This window comes from Plutella xylostella, chromosome 18 (assembly GCF_932276165.1).
Source record: "Plutella xylostella chromosome 18, ilPluXylo3.1, whole genome shotgun sequence".
Lineage (NCBI taxonomy): Eukaryota > Metazoa > Arthropoda > Insecta > Lepidoptera > Plutellidae > Plutella > Plutella xylostella.
The window spans coordinates 78,786-100,261 of NC_063998.1; the positions used below are offsets into that span (position 1 = coordinate 78,786).

The 21,476-nt window shown below is 37.9% G+C and overlaps 1 protein-coding gene across 2 annotated transcripts in view; it reads right to left on the bottom strand.

Annotated features, from left to right (window-relative positions):
• Positions 1 to 21,476, bottom strand: part of LOC105385168 (neuroglobin) — a 48,295-nt gene that overhangs the window by 23,003 nt on the left and 3,816 nt on the right. The gene's annotated exons all lie outside the window — the stretch shown is intronic.

Consider the following 21,476-nt stretch of genomic DNA (forward strand, 5'->3'; position numbering starts at 1 on the left):
TGTTTACACCATCATAATGTGGAACGAATTACTGCTCTAACAGAGCGTAAAATTACCTGAAAATACTGAAAGCCATGAAAAACAGCAACATTGTGTGGGACTGAGACGAATTGAATGACGTCTACGTTGTGTCGAAGTTGCTACAGTGTGCTTCAGTGGACTCGGTGGCGGCGCGGGACAATATGATACACGAGGTACAATACTCGGCGAGGACAGACGTCATGAATTATGAATTACTATTGAATACATTGGAAAATTTCAGTTTACCATTCGTATGGTAAACGAAATGCATTGCAAACTGAACTAAGGAAAATACAATGTAGTATAGGACCATAGAGGTAGAGTTTGCGTAATAGTCGTAAACTTACAAATATGACGAGGTAGAGTTCCAGTGAAGTAGCTTTACCGCTTAGTAGTGCTATAGGCATTTTATTCCGTAATTCCCTGGGTTCATATTTTGTCTACTTTCTGTACTGTACACAAACTCTGTGCATGTTTATGTGTGTGTGCGCCTGTTACCGGCAGACAGCGGCGGCAGCGGTGTAAAAGCCGATATCCCAAATAGCCCGCAATCAAGTTTTACAAACAGAACTGACTATTTCATTTGTTTGTGTTTTTTTATTCATGAATGTTTTTTTATACATAGAGACATAGTAAAATGTGCATGTAAAATAAACTTGAATGTGCTATTGGGAATTTATATTTTCATTTTATTTGTATCTATATATTAGATATCTGTCAACCATAATGTGTGTGTGTTTTTTTTATATCTGTCAACCATAATAAAGGCTCTTCCTAGTTAGGGGTCAGATGGATGTGTGTGAGATGTCCCAGCGTTGTATTACTCTACATAAATATGTGGATCTATTCTATACGTACATATCTGAGTTTTTGTGGACACTAAACAGTAAACAGGGCCGTTAAGTTTCAGTGAATAGTTGAACAAACTCATACGCGACGCGACATAACACCAACTTTTAAACCGGTTGGAAGTTAGTTCCAACATGGCGGCCGCGGCGCGCGTGACCAACTTGGGACGGAATCAATTTAGCCCCCGCCGGGTACCCGCGGCAAACAAACGAATTTACATACACACTGACGAGAAAACCTGAATATGAAATGAAAACATAATAGGTGGAGGCAGACTCCGCAGGTAAATGTCTCTGAATAATAAGTGATGGCAGAATATGAAACCGTCATGGTCCTTCGGGTAAAATAATCAGTTAAATAGTCGTTCTACAAAACGGCTAGCACTTACACAAAACGTCTAGACGTTTATAATATTACACCGTCCGCTCCCTAACAGCAGAATAAAAGATGAGCCATAAGTACATAAATAATTTTATTTTTCTAGTAAGGGTTTTATCTACTTGCTTTGCAAAGTTTATTTATCCACTCTAATCATAAATCTTTTATAGGGGCTGCAGAAATATGAAAATAGAAAGGTAACGTTATCAGTTCGTAACTGGGTTGGTCGGTTGAGTGAATCTGATATTTCAGGATTAATAAAAGTGTCCAGCATTTAACCTGGATATTATTATCGTCCCGGTGAAGCTGCAGATTTCCCCCGGGACCCCGGGCCGCGCGCGGTAGTGCCGGCCGCCGCCGCCGCGCGGCAGCACTGTGCTATCTAATGATTGTTCCGGGAATTTCGTAAGCTCCTTCTCGTTTAACGACCTAAATGAGTTCCAAAATCCTGTGGTTTTTAGATTATGAATTATTACATTAGATTAAATTAAACTGAACCCGACTACGTTTAGCTACTATTATTCCATTGAAAGCTCTTGGTCGCACTACATAAACATAACCTTAATTGTCTTGACAACGTTTTAAAAATGACGATTTGTCTTGATAAGGTACCTATACATAAACTTATTAACTCCATAAGTAGGTACTTCACTACCTATATCGCTTTCATGAACTGAGCGATTGATAGTAGGTATATTGCTATTCTAACACGTTAATGTGATATTTATGTCTTGTTAATAGTCAATCATCGTTATCTACCTGAAAGCTTCGCGTCATACTGCCTGTCTAGTGGTAGTTCAAAGTGTGAACAGATTAATTGTGTTGTTATACCTTTATGCTATAGATATAATAGGAAGGCCTACTAATAGCTCAAGAAGGGGGAACGGCTGAATAATAACTTGATCATAAATACAAATATTGGCCTAATTCGACATAACTGAGTGGACATTGGCTTGTATAGTTATAGTTGTGGGCCATATGAAAGGGAACATAATAATAATAGGTTAACTGGGCTATATTAAAAGCTACAAAGGTGGAAAGGAGAAAATAATCACATCCAGTGAGGAGGTGATACAATCTTTTACACAACGCCACCTTCGCCTTAACTGTATATATCAACATAGAAATAAGATCACAAGTTATTTTGAATTCAGAAAACACACAAAACACTAATAAACGAAATCAAGTTACAAAGCTCCCGGGAAGTGGGCCTCCGCATTCACATTATTCACATTTCACACTTTCCTCACACATATTATATTAAGTGAGGAAATCTCGAGTGTTCACGAGCTTACCGTTTCCTTTCATCTGCCCGAGCCGGAGATCCCCCTGTAGTGAAGCACCCTGTGTGTGTGCAGTGAGCGGGAACATACAGGATGTGGCAAGTAAGAGGAAGACAAGAGCAAATTAAATTTGAGCTTGCTTTTTGAATTTGTTATAAGGCGAGTGATTTAAAAAATAACTTATATGTTATGTAAGTAACTTGTATGAAGCTGTTATCAACTTAATGAAAACGAAATTAACTTACGAATATTATAATATTAATTAAGTAAGTAATTTAGTGAGATACTAGCGTCGTGTTGAGAAAAGCGTGGCGCGGAGGACAATATGAGCTCGTCGTATTTGATAAGTAGTAAATTTAATTTATATAGGAGTATATAAATGAAGACATCAATTTAATTTAACAAGCATTATACAAATTAGCTTGTTCAAAGCTGCTCGGCAGAAACCTTTTGAAAGCTTGCTTCTGAAGTCCAGCTATAAGTCTGCAGGCTGAGTAATGGTTCAATTACCCCGTATCAAGATGAAAACAAGTTTGCGCTCTGCTGGCCGCATTTAAATGAGTTTACTGAAAAATAGGAAACCATCCTGTACGATGAACGAGCTAGCGTAGAGACCACTATTTTCTCCTCGGATTGACTGTATAATGACAAACAGAAGCACTTTAATATGGTGAAAGGATTAACTTGTCAAATTAGCATCAGTCGCTGACTTCTCAGGATGCGCCGGATGAACATAATATGTATAATTTACAGTTTATACGTCTCTCAGGAATGCTGAGCTGTTAATTAAACTACTAGAAGCTTTCGTGTACATCTGCAAAGCTTGAAATGATTAAAAGACATCACACGTAACACCTCTAGTAGATGAGTAAAGAATCATGATTCATAGATATACCTCTACCTATAGGTCCATAACTCGCGTGGATATTTAATGTTAGGGAGTAAAGGGGAATAAATTTGAATGATGTCGTTTTGGAAACATACGTCCATGTGCCATGATATTAGCAAACATCGCTCACAAAGATTGACGTCTTGCACCTGACTGACTGCATCCACACAAACATCCGTCGGTTTAATTAAACTGTGTACCTGCAGCGCTGGGGTTCCTTAATTATGCTGAATAATAATGAAGTATACTTACATATTTATAATAGCTTATGATGAATATGACTATGAATGAGTTACTTTGATATTCATAAAAATATATTATTTTTCGTAAGAAAGTTATCAATATTGTGTCATATTCGATTGGTACGGTCATAGAACAACGCGGACTCGGTCGTACCCTACGGTGGTCGACATGAAGGCAAGCGGGTCACTCTCACTTTCGGAGCGCTGTTGAGCTAACCACTACTCTATCAATATACCTACATAGAGTGACCCCCCAGACCAATGTCTTTGGCTGGAGTATGAGAAATGCAAAGGACAGAGTTTTGCCATAGAATAACGAATACTACTACTGTACTTATTATTCTATGGTTTGCGCTCCCTCCGATCATTTCAGATCATCAGAATTTCCTGACACTCTCACACTCATTTTATATTGAATCACTGCAATAACTTAATTAACAGAATGTCCACATATTCGATGGCCTAGCTACTGACAGGTGAAAAATTAATTAAATTGGATGCCAGTTTTTCCCGCCGCCGCCGTAGAGCCGAAGTTGAAAGGCCGGAGGGAATTTTCGATTATAATCACTTTATAATGTTAATAAAGTACATAAAATTGGAATTAATATGGCAATAATAATAAGGTTTATTTCGTTACTGAAAATATAATGCAGTAGCTAACGTACTTTGTGAAAAGGCATGCAGAGTAGATTTGCCCATGCAAAGTAGAGTAAGGGAATTTTTCATTGTGTTGTTAAAACTTGCTATTATTTTCAACTATATCGTTCTACCTCTACAAGTTAATGTTTACTTATAAATTATCGATTCTACCTATTGTTCTGATGTTTTTCATTGAATTGTGTCATAGTTCCTATCAGTTCTAGATTAGCCTACTCGAATGTAGATAACGTTTTGTTTATAACATGATCTTGCTACGAGTATGTTTCACAAATATATTATCATTGGTTTTCGACTTGTCTCGGAGCTTAGCGAGATCCATCCTCGACATGTGTCGAGCACACAGCGAGCAGTAGCGGCTGCGGTCATCTGTGTCGGAATGTCGCCTCTAACCACAACCTGCACCTGAGGCTTGCAGTCAAATATAGCACCTACAATGCACGGAATAACGACAAATATGAAATTTGTACGTTTAGCGTAGCCCGACTGTACCTACCACGTGTGGTCTAGTGGTTATCTTGTACAATATCTGTGTTATCTTAACTTTCGCTGACATATTACATTGTAACTGTTAGTAATATTATAGATAACCAATACCACGATAAAGATATTATACGTACTGAGTAAGCAAACTATAGGTTTTTTCAGAATTTCTTCAGTAGTCGAGGACATTGAGAACTGTGTTAAATTGCGCCTTAAGGTCAATCCCTCATTCACTTCCTCGGTGTAGGATAGTGCAGATACCTGTATGCACGAGCTCCCTGCAGCCGCCGCCACCGCCGCCGTCGCGCTCGCGACGATCAATAATAATCCACTCGCTCCACCGGACTTACACCGATACTACTCTATTAGTATACGATTAGTAATCGATTACTGTTATTAGGTAAGTAGGTACTTGCTACATGTAACGGCGCTGTTGCTACATTATTGGCCGAAGCGATAATAGTAGGCTATTTTTCAATTAGTTAATACACCCAGCGACAAAGCTTATAAGCATAGTGCGTATATTTTCCATTGTAATTTAATTTTCTAGATGAAAAGGCGGACCTAATTTAATTTTTCTTCCTTAGGTAAAATGAAAATGCAAGGTCATTGTTCTGCCCACTAGGTATTTGTCTTCAATAGTTTGCGAGTTAATTCAGAACATTTGTTCTCGGAGTAGAAGTAATCAGCGTCGCAGCGGTCCGCAATCAATAAGGAGTGAGTCGAGTGGAGTGTGGACTCAGTGGGTGGACTTAGTGCTAAATGAGGTTTGCTCGCGCCGTGTGTGCGTAGTGAGCGCCGCTCATTTGTACACGGAAATGTAATCTACTCTAATTGGCGGGCTTTAGCGAGGGCGAGGCGTCGGAAGAACAAATTAGCCTTTTTGTTGTGTTTGCAGGTCTGACTTCATTGTTTCATGTGTGGTTCTGATATTCTATGCCTATACATTGATTGGCCATTGTGAGTCTATGTATAGAAAATACCTGTAGTGTATAATGTAGAGTTATTTATGAATATTTACTGAACTTTGCTGCAATAAAATATGGATTTACGATATATGCTGCACAGCCCGATCTTCGGATGCCCATATTATTATGTTATTATGTAATTATAATATTTTACAAAGCGCCAGGAATATGCAGGTGCAAGCATTAAACTTACAAAATGTTTAAAAGTGAGTACGAGTAAGTATTCTGTTCTTACAAAAATACAGACACAAAAAATCTTATCGGATTAATGCTGCAAAGCCAGGGTTAACAGATAAGTTTTAATTTCCTTCCAGTTAACCCCTCGTCTTAATGCTCTGATTCGTGCAAATAATGATAGCGCCGCCGATACCGCCACCTCGGCCCGGTAGTGTCTTATCTACGGAACATAATCCTTGACCCGAGAGCTTCACGGCAGCTTTCCCCCAATTTGTCCAGTCCGGTGCCCGATGACGTCATCACGTCACACGGGCCGACGATCAGTGACGTCATCACGTTACGCCTCGTAAAACAATTCACCACTCAGGATACAACGCTCTACGATATACTGTCTTCACATCGTCTTAATATCTTTACGATGACGTTGCTTATTAAACTTATTATTGAAGTTCAATTTTAAAAAACAAGTAACATAGACTATAGTAAACAGAGCTATAGCTAGTAAAAACAGTAGGTATGCAGGTATAATATTTAGTTTACAGGGATCACCCGAGCATCATCCCAATATTAGCTTAGTCCAGCATAATTTCAGGATAAATATCGCATAGCCTGAATACACAATGGACTATATGCAGTTTCTCGCTCTCGCAACTCGAAGGAAGACATTGAAAAGCTGAAACAGTCCAAGCAGTTGACGACCTCTGGTCTTACCATTGATGAGCCCCATAAACGCAAGCCCAGAGTTGTTATCATCGGAGTTCCAGTGAAGATGCAGGACTCAGACGTCTTCAAATACCTGTACCACCAAAACCTCGCCGACAAACTCCAGGACACTACACTTGAGTCTTTCCTGAGCAGCATCAAATTGAGCCACAAATCTGGTAAAAAAGACGCCAAGACCTGCAATTTTATTTTGGAAGTTCCAGCTCTCATACGGAACGTACTCATAGGGCAAAGTAGAGTTTTTCTTAATTGGTCGTCATGTCCCGTAAAGGATTTCACCATCGTGACCAGATGCTACAAGTGCCAGCAGTATGGCCACGCGGCCAAGTCGTGCCGGGAGACGGTCGCTACGTGCGGCCACTGCGGGGAGAGAGGCCACGTGTTGAAAGAATGCACCAAAATAACTGAGCCTCCAAAATGTGCAACCTGCCTCCACTTCAAAAAGCCGTGCGATCATAAGACTGGTGATGTCGATTGCCCAGCAAAGGTTATAGCCCAAAAAAGGTATATTGACTCAATTAATTATGAAGGCGCCTAAGAGCGCCACTAATTAAGTATCTTTATTTTGAACTCCAATATTATGTGTAATAACTTAAATAATGAGCTGGATAATTTCTCTGTATCCGAGTCTAGGACATGTGATGTAGAAATCTGCAAACGATATTTGTCCTCTTATAAGAATCCTTTTACTATACTAACGCAAAATATACGCAGCATCTCAAAAAACTTTGATAGTTTCAGCATTATGTACCAGGTTCTTAATACTAACTGTGACATCATAATTTTTACCGAATGTTGGCTTACTAATCATAATGAGTTTTTACCACAGATTCCAGGATATAATATTCACAATAGTAAAACACATTATTTTCAAAATGACGGTGTTGTAGTATATACCAAAAACACTTTGTGTGTTACCGTTGAGGAACCTGATATGGAGGACTGTAACCGACTTCTTGTCAAAATTGGATCTGAGTATGCAATACTCGCAATATATAGGCCTCCCTCGTTTAAAAATACAGACAATTTTACTACATCGCTTGACAGCACGCTAAAAACACTATCATCATTTAAAACGGTGATTCTAACAGGAGACATAAATATAAACATCCTTCCAGAAAAATGCACTGATGCTGGTCAGATGTATCTGAATCTGTGCTGTTTTCACGGCCTACTTCCCGCGCACGTGCTCCCTACACATGATAGCGGCTCTTGCTTAGACCACATCATGCTAAAATCAAACCGTCCGGCTCTTGCACTAGTTGCAAATTCTACAATAACAGACCACAGAACTGTCCTACTAACCTTAAATCGCACTTTACCTAAACAAATTCGCACGCATACAATTTCCAAACTGAATCTAAACAAACTTGAGGAAGACTTATGCAATATTGATCTTGACCCAGTTTATAAAAATGATGATGCGGACACCTGCATGTCGTACTTAATAAATAACATCCAACAAGCGATTTTAAAAAATACCTCGCACATCAAGTTGAGCAATAAAAACTGCAACATCAAACCCTGGATCACTCCGGGGCTTTTACGATGCATGAGGCATAGGGATAGACTTCATATGAAGGCTAAATCTAACCCAGATAACGCTGTCTTACAACTATCATACAAAAGGTACCGAAATTTTTGTAATAAAATACTTAAAAAAGTTAAAATCGAGTACGAAAAAAGTGAATTAGAAAAGGCGGGAAACAACAGCAAAAAAATCTGGAAGCACATTAAAAGTTTCACTTATTTGTCAAAACAACATGAATCTCCCTCAGCTCTATTACACCCCCAAGCTCCCCATGTAGTATCGGCAAACAATGTAAACAACTTCTTTGCCAATATAGGAAAAAGACTAGCAGAAAAAATTGAAAAACTAACACCTGGTTCTAATACTTTCCCTACTGACAACGCCCCACTAAACTCATTTGTGTTAATAAATACTGATATGGAAGAGGTAGAAAAAATTATCATGAGTTTAAAAGACGATTGCGCAGTTGGTTGGGATAATATATCTAATAAAATCTTAAAGAAATTCAAACATATATTAATACCACCACTGACATATATTTTCCAACTATGTCTTTCCTGTGGAGTTTTTCCTAAATGTTTAAAAAAAGCAGTGGTTGTGCCCATTTATAAATCTGGCGATAAAACAGAGGTGACGAATTACCGACCCATTTCCCTTTTACCAGCTGTGTCTAAAATATTAGAAAAAATCATAAACAACAGATTAATGCAATTTCTAAACAAAAACTCTTTTTTATCTAGAACACAATTTGGTTTTTGGCCTAAGTTATCAGCGGCCGATGCTGTCCATGAGTTAACTGACTACTTAGCTCAAAATCTGGATAAAGGTAATCAGACAATAGGGATATTCTTAGATCTTTCCAAAGCCTTCGATACAGTATCTATCCCGATTTTATTACATAAACTCGAAATGTTAGGTATAAGAGGTACCCAGCTGAAACTATTTGAAAATTATCTGACCGAGCGCACTCAGTGCGTGAAGATAGGCAATGTCGTCAGCTCTGATCAGGAAAATACCGGTTTTGGAGTTCCTAAAGGAAGTATTCTGGGCCCTACTTTATTTCTAATATATATAAACGATCTTTGCAACCTTAAACTAGAAAACGGCATTATTCTGTCGTACGCTGATGACACTGCTCTACTTTTTTCTGCTAAACGATTATGCACAAAGAGGTTTCAATATTGTTAACCGCTGGCTTCAGCATCACCTACTTACACTTAATGCCGAGAAAACAAACTTTATTGAATTTTCAAAACAAAAACCCAAATCACAATTAAAAATTCCAAACGTATACGCTCACTATTGTAAATCCCTGGGCTATCCCTGCACCTGTCCTACAATTACTAACACAAACAAAACTAAATATCTGGGTATTATCATCGACGAAACTCTATCATTCAAGCAACATATAGAAGCTCTAAGCAGCAGAGTTCGTAAATTAATATTTGTATTTAAAAAGCTTCGTTTTATATCAGATTCCAAAATTATCAGACAAGTCTACTTTGCGCTGTGCCAATCAGTATTAACATACTGTATCACTTCGTGGGGTGGCTCGGCTAAAACCTTATTATTGAGGATCGAAAGAGCTCAAAGAGCAGTTCTTAAAGTCTCAACATTTCGCCCTTTCCGTTATCCGACGAAACTTCTATATGAATCATGCAAAGTACTAACAGTCCGCCAGTTATTTATTTCAAGTACAGTTTTAAAACAGCACACGGCACTTCCCTACAGCCCAGAATTAACAAACAAAAGGAGAGTAGATAAAGTTTGCACAATAAAAACAACCAAACATGCGTTAACATCTAGGTTTTACTTATTCTTGGGACCAATCCTTTACAATAGGTTAAATGCTAAATTGGTCCTTTACCCGTTAACTTACACCAAGTGTAAGAACGTTCTCCAGAAATCTCTACAAGAGATGTCCTACGAAGATACAGAGAACTTATTAACTATTGTCAAGTGAGAATTGTTACCGTTTAATTTAACTTATTATTATTACTGTATAACTAAACAATACTTTTAACTTATATAATTACCTACACCTAACATAAATAGCCTTGTTTATAATAAATCTAACATAAAACATTTAGAAAGTAAGATTACTTAATATTTTCTGTTCTAAGATTATTTAATTTAGATTCTAACATTGTTTAATTTAGAGCTTTTCCATCTGAAATACAGGAAAAACTCTGTTATTTCCTAGTTCAGATCAGCATTTTAAACTACCTTTAGCATTAAGAGTTGACCTATTATTGTAAATCACATTTAGCATTAAGTATTTTCTGAATAAATATTCTATTCTATTCTATTCTATAGTTTGGTTGCGGTGACCTACCCGGCGGTGATTTACATAATGATTCATCGCGCCCGGACGCCGCCGCCGCCCGGGTCTCGAGGTGCATCGAGGCATTGTAGAGGCAGATTCAGGAGCAACGGTCTTGTTTCTTGGTTATTCTGGTAGTACCTATCGGAATTTACAAGTACCTAAATGTAAAATAGTCATTCTACACATGCACGGTCAAGACGAGGAAAGCAAATTATACAGTTTATCAAAAAGATCCTAAATTTCAACAACGGTTAATCTGTAAAATATATAAATTCTATTGTTATTCAATTATTCGATACGCCCCTAGGCCACAGTTGAGGGGATAACTAACTAAAAAACAGTTTGCTGTTAATTATTCACGTAACAAAAGCTACAAATTCCCGAAACCTGATTCGGTTCAGTGAACAAGTGAGTGTAGCTTATATCAGGATGATCGCGCGCCGCCGCCGCCGCCGCCGCCGCCCGCCCTGCAAGCCGTGGTGGGCGGGCGCTTTTCACCAACCCGTGTGTGTGTCGCCTGTGTGTCGCATGTGAGCCGTGTGTGTGCCGTGTGAAGCGCCTACATTCACTCATATTGTTCCTGTTCCGACGATGCCTTGCCTTTGTCAGCCCAGGCAGGTAACTACGTACTTTGAATATCAGCCTTTTAGCCTGAATGCGCAATATTGTATTGTAAAGGCTTTCGACAGCCATTCAATAACTCATTGTGAAATCGTGATTGAATACCTAACGTTTTTTTGGTTTCTATCCAATTCTCGCCTCGATGAAAAATTGCGTAGGTACCATACGTGACATATCTGTAACGTTGAACTATCAATCACAAGTGCTTCTCTCGCAAGCAAGAATAAAAACAAAATAAGAAGGAAGCAAGTATATTTTACTGGAATATCGTAACTTGAGGCAAGCGACGGCCGACGCTCGTATATCAAGTGGGAGTTATTTGGGTTCCATCAGGTTTTATATATTTTCCCTGTTTGTTGACTCGCGGCTTAGCCGGTGTCAGGTGCGGGGGAGGGCTGCTGCTGATTGCTGTATTTTCTATATTTTTTATGATATAGGTACCTATATGACTTTGTAGTTAAATATAAGTTTGTAATTCAATGCTTTTTATTTTAATTCTTACAAGGTTTATTAGACCTTAGTAGTAACATACCCTACCTATGTAATCAAAACATGCTAATACAAGACTGTATCAAAAATAAAACATAATATTAACATAACCTCCACAAATTCCATTAGAAATTCACTAACCACACAGCCGTAACGAACCGGAAATCGATATGGAATAGTAAATACATTAGTGAAATGAGGGCACTCGCCCCCACATAATGAATACTGGAGTGCCGACGAGCCCCGCACCTGTCCTGCGCCGGATTCCGGCAACTCATGCATCACACACGCGGTAGTCTTTGAGATTCATCATCATCAGCCATCACTCATCAGGACACCTGGAGTCAGTGAGATCGTCTAATACTGGAGGCAGACATTTGTTTTTTTACTGCACAATCCATGATCGTCATACAATCACAACAAAAGTGTTTTGTACTCGTATTTATTATGCCTATACATAATTAGTATTATGGGCGAACTTGTTTATCTTTCACTAAAGCTTCTACGACCTCAAAATCGCCTCAGTACAACGACGCTCTCCGGAATACTCGTGTCGGAGGTATTTCGAGTTGAGCCGACTATTGTCAAAGGGTTGGCCTTTTCATCGCTGGACGTTGATTGTTTTGGTTGCCCTTTCAGCAAACACAACTCCGTACTTTGTATGTATATTTTGATTGAATTGCTGTTTGAAGATCAATCGACCCTAATGAAAAATTCATAATTGCTACATTTTGTGTGATTGTGTTCAGTTTAGAACTGTTTCTTTGGCAGTAAGTTGTTTGATATGTCGAACAGTGGCCACAACGTCTTATTTATAACTCGGAAAACATGTTAACTTGTAGAATATAATTGTTGCATTTAGTCCTAGATTGTACCTACATTACTTATTTAAATAATTAAAAAGTATACATAAACAGGTAGAATAATACCTGTTCCTTAAGTACTATCTACAACATAACCTAAATACTGTTTGCCCTATGTTTGTGTTCTATCTGGGCGAAGCCTTTGCCTATGTAAATAATTATGTAGCCTGTATATTAGTCTGAGCTGGCACCTGCTAAGAGGAGTAAAGCTCCGGTGGATACAACACACAATTCGCATTGTTCAGTGAGTCCATGAATAATATCTCGTGAAGAACGCGTTTTATCTCCGTTCGCACTTAATTCAAATATTATTCATGAGCGTTTGTTATAAACGTGTAGAGAGGAGCTACAGGCCGGCGTGTTTATGAAGAAACATCCAGTGCTTCAGTTGCGGAGCGTTATTGTGTGACGTCATCGTGTATTATTAGGGACTCTGTGGAGTTAATCTAGTATAAGGGTGCCTTTTCACCAGAGATGTGCAGCTATAATTATATGTTTAATATAATGCCTTATGCTGTGCTGCGATGATTTGAAAAGAATCCGTTCCCATTAGTGCTATCATTATATATATTGTAGATCAATGAATATGATGGGTGGATATCAAACGCTTCCATAGCAACGTAGCAATAGCACATACCAATTTGTCATTACTGAAGGGTGGAGCAGATAGTGCAAGAAAATCTGTGTCAATTTTTTACATTATTTGAACATGATTTGAAGTGAAGTATTTGCTATCAATATCGCGAGAGCCGCGAGTGACTGGTTCATCTCCGCCGATTGTTGCTAATCTCTGTGATTGGCCTCTTTGTGGAGTCGGCAGTCTCGGGAAATTCAATCATCATTAATAATAATGGACGTTATTACGACAACAGTAAGTACCAGATTTCCTTTGATGTTCACAGTCAGCTTCCTTTAATCTTAAATGTAATTTACATAAAATATTAAGTTTATTTTATTACCTGTTTTCACATTACTCACTGATTAAATTTAACTGGTTCAAAGGGCTCATAGAAATTGAAACGAACAGTCAGTAGGTATTTACTAGGTAGGACTGTACATCTTGAGATCACACTTTATAGATCACAGATATAGATCACACAGATATACATCTTGAGAATTTAAAATATAATGTAAAACAATGAGATAATTCCTCATCACGTTGTTTCTCGAAAGCAATGAACTCCGCCCAATGTTTACAATAAATAATAACTCTGCTGAAATTCAATTAAATACAGTAAACAATATGTTGAATGTTTACATCACACTTCTACCATAAATTGGTGAGATGTATTCAGCGGCTGGCAGAGTTCACTTGGCGCGGGAGTGTTGAGGCTCTCGTATATCTGGAGGGTCTACACGTGTGAGGTCATAATGATTACAAATTAGTGTCATTTATAGTCGCGGTGGCGAAATGGATAAGACTAACTCTCCAGACATTCTCTTCGGGAGTTACCGTGACACGCATCCTGGGAAACCTATACCTATTATGTATGTAGAATGATTTGTAGTATAAGGTATAGGTGCTGATGCTCTGCTACAATAGTGGAGTGGTATCAGCAATGGAGGCTCTTGTTATGAGGGTCCCGGATTCAGGACGGGGCAGATATTAACTCTCAGGACTTGAAAGTTAAATGTTTGTGTTAAGCAACCTCTTCAACCTATGCCGTGTTTTATTTGTGTTGAATTATGCGCCCGCTCACTGCCCTTCCTGATACCCTTGCCCTTTTCCACCGTCACGAACATTCAAACTTATTTAACTATAAAATTTCATTATTAGTAGCGAGGCCGAGCATCGCCCGTACCCGACGTAAGAGGGTACACGGACATAGAGAATCAGCTCGAAATATTATAACGATGGAAATCTTTGTCAGTTTCACTTTATGAACTCCCGTGTTTTTTTTGTTTCCAATTAAAAACGAGGATCCTTTGTGACGTGAAAAATGTTAATAGCTCGAGGGAAATGTGTCCACCGGCCGCTCCGAGCGACGTGGAAATGTTCTCTTTTTAATATTTTAAATTCATATTATATAATCGGACATCCATAAATATTATAATTTTTTTCCCGGCTCGCTGACTTCACGCTAGCATTGCTAAACATTAATAAATTCAAATTCCTTCTGAAAACACATTTGTGGACGTCATGTTTAAAAACCATGCCTGACACGTTTGTTTAGGCTCCATACATACATAAATACATTAGGATTGCAGACAAATAACGCATGAATATTAATGTTCAGGTTATGAAAGTGACCTTTTCCAGTCGTGATTGTCGCATTACCTGTGTTTGTGTCGGTCTCCGGGGCCTGGTTATGACATTAAGACGATTACCGTAATGTGCGGCCATTACTGGTGCCTACCGCGGCATCGGGCTCGCTTCAACTAACTAATAGCAGCGTTTGTATGTAATAGCCCCGTCTCCGCGTCCTGTAATGTCGCTCGGACGGAGGAAGGTTGCCGAGCTAGGTACTTATTGTAGTTTCCATTTACATGATTAAAGAAGGGACATCAAAATAATAAGTTGATGGAATGTACTTAGTATAATCGCTACTTATTTACCCGAGAAAAGTTTATGTAACTTGTAAATGTCGTTATAAAGATGGAAATGTAGAACTTAATTTTACCGTGAAAATTATTCTAGTCAGCAAAATGGCCGGCTCAACTGATAGTCTAAATTCAAGTAAAATTTACGTCGCGCGAATTTACATGACAGCGGCATTTACATAATTTGACACTTTAAAGCAAAGCACATTTCTCATTTTTCATTCCATTTAAAAGGGATTTAGTCGCCGACAAATTTAATTTATTTAGAAACGTTGTAGATACAGGAATTTTGCTGGTTCAGGACTTTTTAAAGTAAATAAAAACGGGCGACGAAACGTGAAAGTACGCGACCTCGCGTGCACTTGGACCTGACTTGTTACTGGGTACACTTATTATACTCTACTTATGTATACGTACATTATGAATTGCTATACTCCTATACTCGTCTGCCGAATGCACCCGGACCGGTGGGCCAAGATAGCGACCGAGTGGGTGCCGGGCGACGGGCGCCGGCGGAGAGGCAGGCCGAGAAGGAGGTGGCGGGACGACCTCGTCAAATATTTGCCGGATTGGGAGGTAGCCGCATTGGATCGGGAGAAGTGGAAAATTAAAGGGGAGGTCTTTGCCCAGCAGTGGGAAAACACATAGACTATTAAAAAAAAAAAAAAAAAAATACTCCTATAAAGCTGAGGGGCTGTGGAGGTAATATTCTAAAGATCTATTGACCTGATTTTGAAATATTTTCCCCAATAGCTTTCTTTTCTTTAGTGAGATTCATAAAACTGCTTCCAGTTCAATCTTCGCAGCTTGTGTTAATTTATAAAGTTGTTTTGTTTATCGTCACAACATCAGATAGCAACAGGTTCTGTCCTAGTAGAATGTTCCTTTACGTGTTTATCAAGACGCCACGATGAAACCATTTCACAGACATTTGGTTCGCCGCTGCCGCTGCAGGAAAACGATCCGTGAAAAGAATTTTCACTGCAATCTGACTTGCTTCTATAAAATCGCAGCACCTGAAAAGGTGAATTTAAAATGATTGCTTCGTTTCGCTCCCGACGATGCTGCTTCCATGTTGCTTCTTTTTGCTTCATCAATAAGGATTCTTTTTCAGAATAAAAACCATGATTTATCAAAGTTTTTTTACATTCAAAGTTGCCTTAACCAGACTTCAATTAATTAGCGAAGTACACGATAAAAAGAGCCCTGAGTCTCTAAACTGTGGAAAGTGGATAGTAAAGGCTTGTTTACCGATTGCATAATATGAATTAGTAACATAATCTGACAGTATTAGATCTATTAGAATACCCTCGGTCGCTTAGGAAATGGTCCATTTACATAGGATAGCATATTTACTCCTCACTCTACTATCTAATGCCATTGAATAACTAAACTACGTTTAAATTTACATAACGAAGTGTATTAAGTACGGTATAAATTATTTGAATCTTAATAACATTATTAAATTCATGAGTCTAGCTGACAGATAATTTTACGAATTCCATTCTAAGCTACAAGAGTAGTATACCACCCGCTTTTCAGTAAGTTTTTGGTCGTTACCCGTGCATAGGCGTCGAAGAATAAACAACTGTTCAAAGTTTAATAAGGGATAGTTTCATTGTTATTTGTTTTCAGCCACATCAGCAGTTGCCGCCCCTCGCTCGTATACTGCGGGACATCAAAAAGCCTTCGACGCTCATTAAATATGAGATGTGGTTTTCTTAGATTTAATATGAGACTGTCGAAATATCTTCTGTACTACTGTATATATATCTTGGCTTCAGCTGCTGAGTGTGGCGCAGCTTGTTGTGGCTAATTAAAATAAACTCGATGCTGAGGTTGGAAAAGTCAGACGCATGATATTGATGTAATAAATTTGTCGTTTCGTCGTACGTTTGCGATACTTTAAAGTACCTACACGGATCGTAAGACGCGCACGACAGGACTTTTTGTTTTTTGCGTTGTAGCCTCTAAGTGATCGCCATGGAAAGGAAAACTTTTGTCACGTTTTATCATGCGCGTTTCACCCCCCGTGGCAAGAAGGTTGGCGCTCGTTGCTGACGCCATCATGAAAGTCAAGTGAAAAATATTTTTAATTAAATGAAGGCGGGCGTTAAAACGTCCAGTTCAACTGAAAGCTTTCAAAATGGATCGCTTATTTCATCTGCAGGTGGAGATGAATTCAATTACTCGTGAATTAATTATACAATCAAATTCATCGTGGGTCCCGTTGACGCCAGAGCCGAGCGTGAGCAGACTTTTAGTCAAATTATTTCTTAGACTACTTTTATTAGGTTTTCCCAGTTTAATAACGATATTTTTTTTAATTTCGCACTAAACAATTGTTACGATAGCAGTCGTAAAAGTGATAGAATAAAAATATGTAAGAGGTTTTGTTCAGCGCTAAAATTGGTTGTCGTTCGTAGAAACTTAGGTCATTTAGGTCACAGTGGTAGATAGGTAATAATTTGAAACCTATAAATGTGTTATTCTCCCTCCGCGCACCGCGGCGGTGGCGGCGGCGGCGGTGGCGGCGGCGGCGGCGGCGGTGGCGGCGGCGGCGGCGGCGGCGGCGGGTGAATGTTCATTTAAATGAACCGCAACTGAAATCGTATTAATTAATTTGGTGAATTCATATTTGTATTGTTTAGTGCTTCATTTCAAAATGAGTAATTTCGTATTATAGCGCTTCTGTGCTATGCATTTATTTATAGTAGGTAAGTACTTACCTAGTTAATTAAGTAAAAATAAGTTTTTTAAATCCAGAGACAGCCATGTCTTGTCTTTATTTAAATCTTCGTATCTTAGAAATTATGGAAAATCTTAGTATTTCTGGATATGTTACATAAGTAAGTACATACATAATTATACGAGATAATTATAAATGACATTATGAACTCGCTAGATTCACATAAGAGAAAACTGAAACTATTTTGTGTCGCGTTTCAGAGACTAAACATTAACATAACATAAAACCTTTGTCTGGTCTCAATAATGTAATAAAGCGACCGTGGAGACCTCTAGAAAAAGTAACAATTGAATAAGGAAATGCCTTTTAGCAGCTCACAGTATCATCCACTATTCTAAGAACAGCCTGAAGAACATACGACTGTCGAGTATGTACATACTCATTTGAGCATCGAGCCACATATCTACTTATTCCGTACATTATTATTTACGGTTGACAGGAAAGTGAACGGTAAAGTAAAGTTGACATAATAGTGAACCTTTTTTATCCATCGGATGATGGGATGTGTATAAAAGTGGTACAATATAATATTGTGTGTATATTCCGTGCGGGGGAGCGGGAGGCCACTTACTGCGATAACTTTTCCGAGAAGAAATATGAGAGAGTTTTATTATAGCCATAAAATACATGGCTGGGATAAACCAACGTAAAGTAGAATTAGTAATGGGCAGGTACTGGTAGGTATCGACTATCATCATTATTTTATGTACTTATAATTGAACAGGTAAAGTGTCTGAAATGGTGAAGAACAATATAAAATCGTAGCTAGAGTATAATGACCTTTTTTGTGTTTTTTTTTTTTTAAAGATTTTATTATCACTCCACAGACTTTATGTCCGTGCCTTTTTTTTATTTATTTATTTATTTATTTATTTTCTATGGATAAACAACAGTAATAGACTATAAGTAACTTAAATTTAACATAACAACTATTTTAAGCCTATCACCTTAAAAGTTTATCACTAAGGGCCACTTGCAGAAACATTTAAATCTAGATTTAGTGTCAAATCTCGATTTAAGAAACGTCAGTCCATATAAAATTTGACACTAAATCGAGATTTAACACTAAATCTAGATTTAATATGTTTCTGCAAGTGGCCCTAAAACATTTATTTATATTAAAAAGATGTGATACTTAATCTAGAGCTAAAAACAAAATGCTATACCAGTCAAAATCAAACCTATTTTTTGAGAGATCAATATATTGTGAGAGTTTGGTTGTTTTTTATCTTCATCTTTTAACTACTCACTACTCAATGTGGAAGCTTATAATATATATATATTTTATCTTTTATATATATATATACCTATATATTATTAATATTTATTTTTTTTTGCACTCCTGGAGGAAAATCTACACAGACACCTGGGAAGGGGACCCAGGTAGTGTCGGCCTTTAACCGACTAATTTTAAGTGGTTGTACTTGTTGTAGTACTTTGTGATAAGCACTATAGTAGGTATTGTGTGCATCATAATGGTTTAATGTAGGTAATTTTCATGTAATGTGTTTATTGTGAGTGGGTATAATTTAAACGATATTTTTCACATTATGTACTGTTTACTTTCTGATTCTAGATAATTTAGTATATTACGTAAATAGTTATTACGAACTTTATCAAATGTAAACTGTTTAAAACCTTCACAAGCGGTCGCTAACTCGTGGCGCGTGACTCCTCTACTTCAGCTATTTACATTTCTATTCATTTCTACATGTACCCCTGTGTACATTGTACACGTATGTACAGTACTATGTAAAGTCTGCTAAAAGCAATGAAAACAAAGTTTCCAAAACTTTACACAAATAAAGTTTTTCATCAGGCGTGATCTTAGCTCGTGACTTTCATTCGCTCGGTAATTCATGACTGTGGCATTGGCTACAATTATAGAAGAAAACATAACGTTTTTTACAGCTTTTGGCAAACGAGATCACACGTCGTCGTAAACTGTCTGTCCAGCGTGACGTGCTGGAGCCCCACACACACACAGATACACACACACACACACACACACACACACACACATAGTGAAATATTGCTCTTCTTCAGGTCGTTAGTAGTTTCACCTCGCCCCGACAGCTGCCGGTTCCAGGGAAATGGATACACGATTACACGTTTATGTTTAGAATTTCACTATCCGTATACCTCGAGAGTTTGTTTTATTAAATACGCTCTAATTTATTCATAAGAACAAAAGTTAAATCTCAAGGTATGAAATAATTAATGAGTAAAAGAAGTGAACAGCACCCAGCCTTCTGCGTTTCCATATATTTTCGACACACGTCATATTAGTTAAAAGTTATGATTATGTGTGTTACTTTTGAATTCATAATTATTATAAAACTACCCATACAGGTATGCTCCAGCTAAATGTACGTGTTAATTGCGCTATTGTCAATATCTGTTCGTTCGAGTTTCATCTCCATTGAAGCCGCCTAAAGAGTGTTTATTATGTAATTTACACAATCATTTAACGCGGTTTCCCTGTCTCATCCTCATCACTGAACATCCAGCTGCTTTGCTGACAGAAAGACAGAGCTATGTGGGTTACCGCCCCCGCCCCCGCCCCCGCGCCCCGCCCGCCCTCGCATCGCCACAGAGGACATAACTTCACATGACGGATGGCCGCTCGTGAAATTTATTGTATTTTTTTTTATTTGTGAAAACCATTAGTGCAGGGAGAGATATAAAACGTGTTATGAATTCGTTTTTTATTATTATAACGTTACATAATAATTATTAAATATTCAAGAGACCTAAGCTAAAGTTTTTAATAACCAAGAAAAATATATTAATGAACAGAACAATTCATAAACTAGAAGTTCTAAACTCAATTAAACATTTGCTCATTACTTTTAAGCAGCGAGCGGAAGCAATTTGGATATTAAAACAACGCTAGGTTACAATAGGTACCTTTGTAACACCAAGTCACCTTTAGCTTCTTTATTTATTTAAATATTTTCAGACATCCAACAATAAAAAATGACGCGTTAAAAAAACCGGACCAGTGTGAGTCTGGCTCGTGCATGCAGGGTTCCGTACTATTATTTTATAGTCAGTGCTTGCCTTTACATAAAACTATAGTGATATAAAAATTAATATCTATGAAATAATTAATAATCTTGGTTATGTATTTAGGTAAATATCACATTTAAATAATAATATGTTTGTTTCAAATAAGTACATTGTATTCATGCGGTTACTTATAATGTTAGTTAAATATTTGAATGACGATTTGTAATACCTTCTAACGGGATTACGTTATTTACGTTATGGGACACCCTATATTTCATATATTTTAAATTGTGGAATGGAAAGGATTTCAGCGTGGATAAGAAGATCGCAGGTTGCAACTTGCAGTCCGTGTTGCTAACCACTGCGCCACCGGGTTGCGCGCTAATTATACAAGTTGCCGATGCCATGTAAATAAACTGAAACAAGTTGTAATGTTAAACAACTAGTGAATCTTGTTGGCTCATTAAACGAGCGAGATGAAAGCTCATGTTTATAGAACATTATTATTCCTTCATACTCTGCCACATCGTGAAACAAAAATAAACAGGGTGTTAAAAAGGTCCTGAGTCGATAACTCAGGGTGTCATTCTGTACAACTTATGTTCCACCTACGAAAATTCATGGAAAAAATCGTTGCTTCTTTATAGAAACTACGATGGTCACTTTTTTATGGT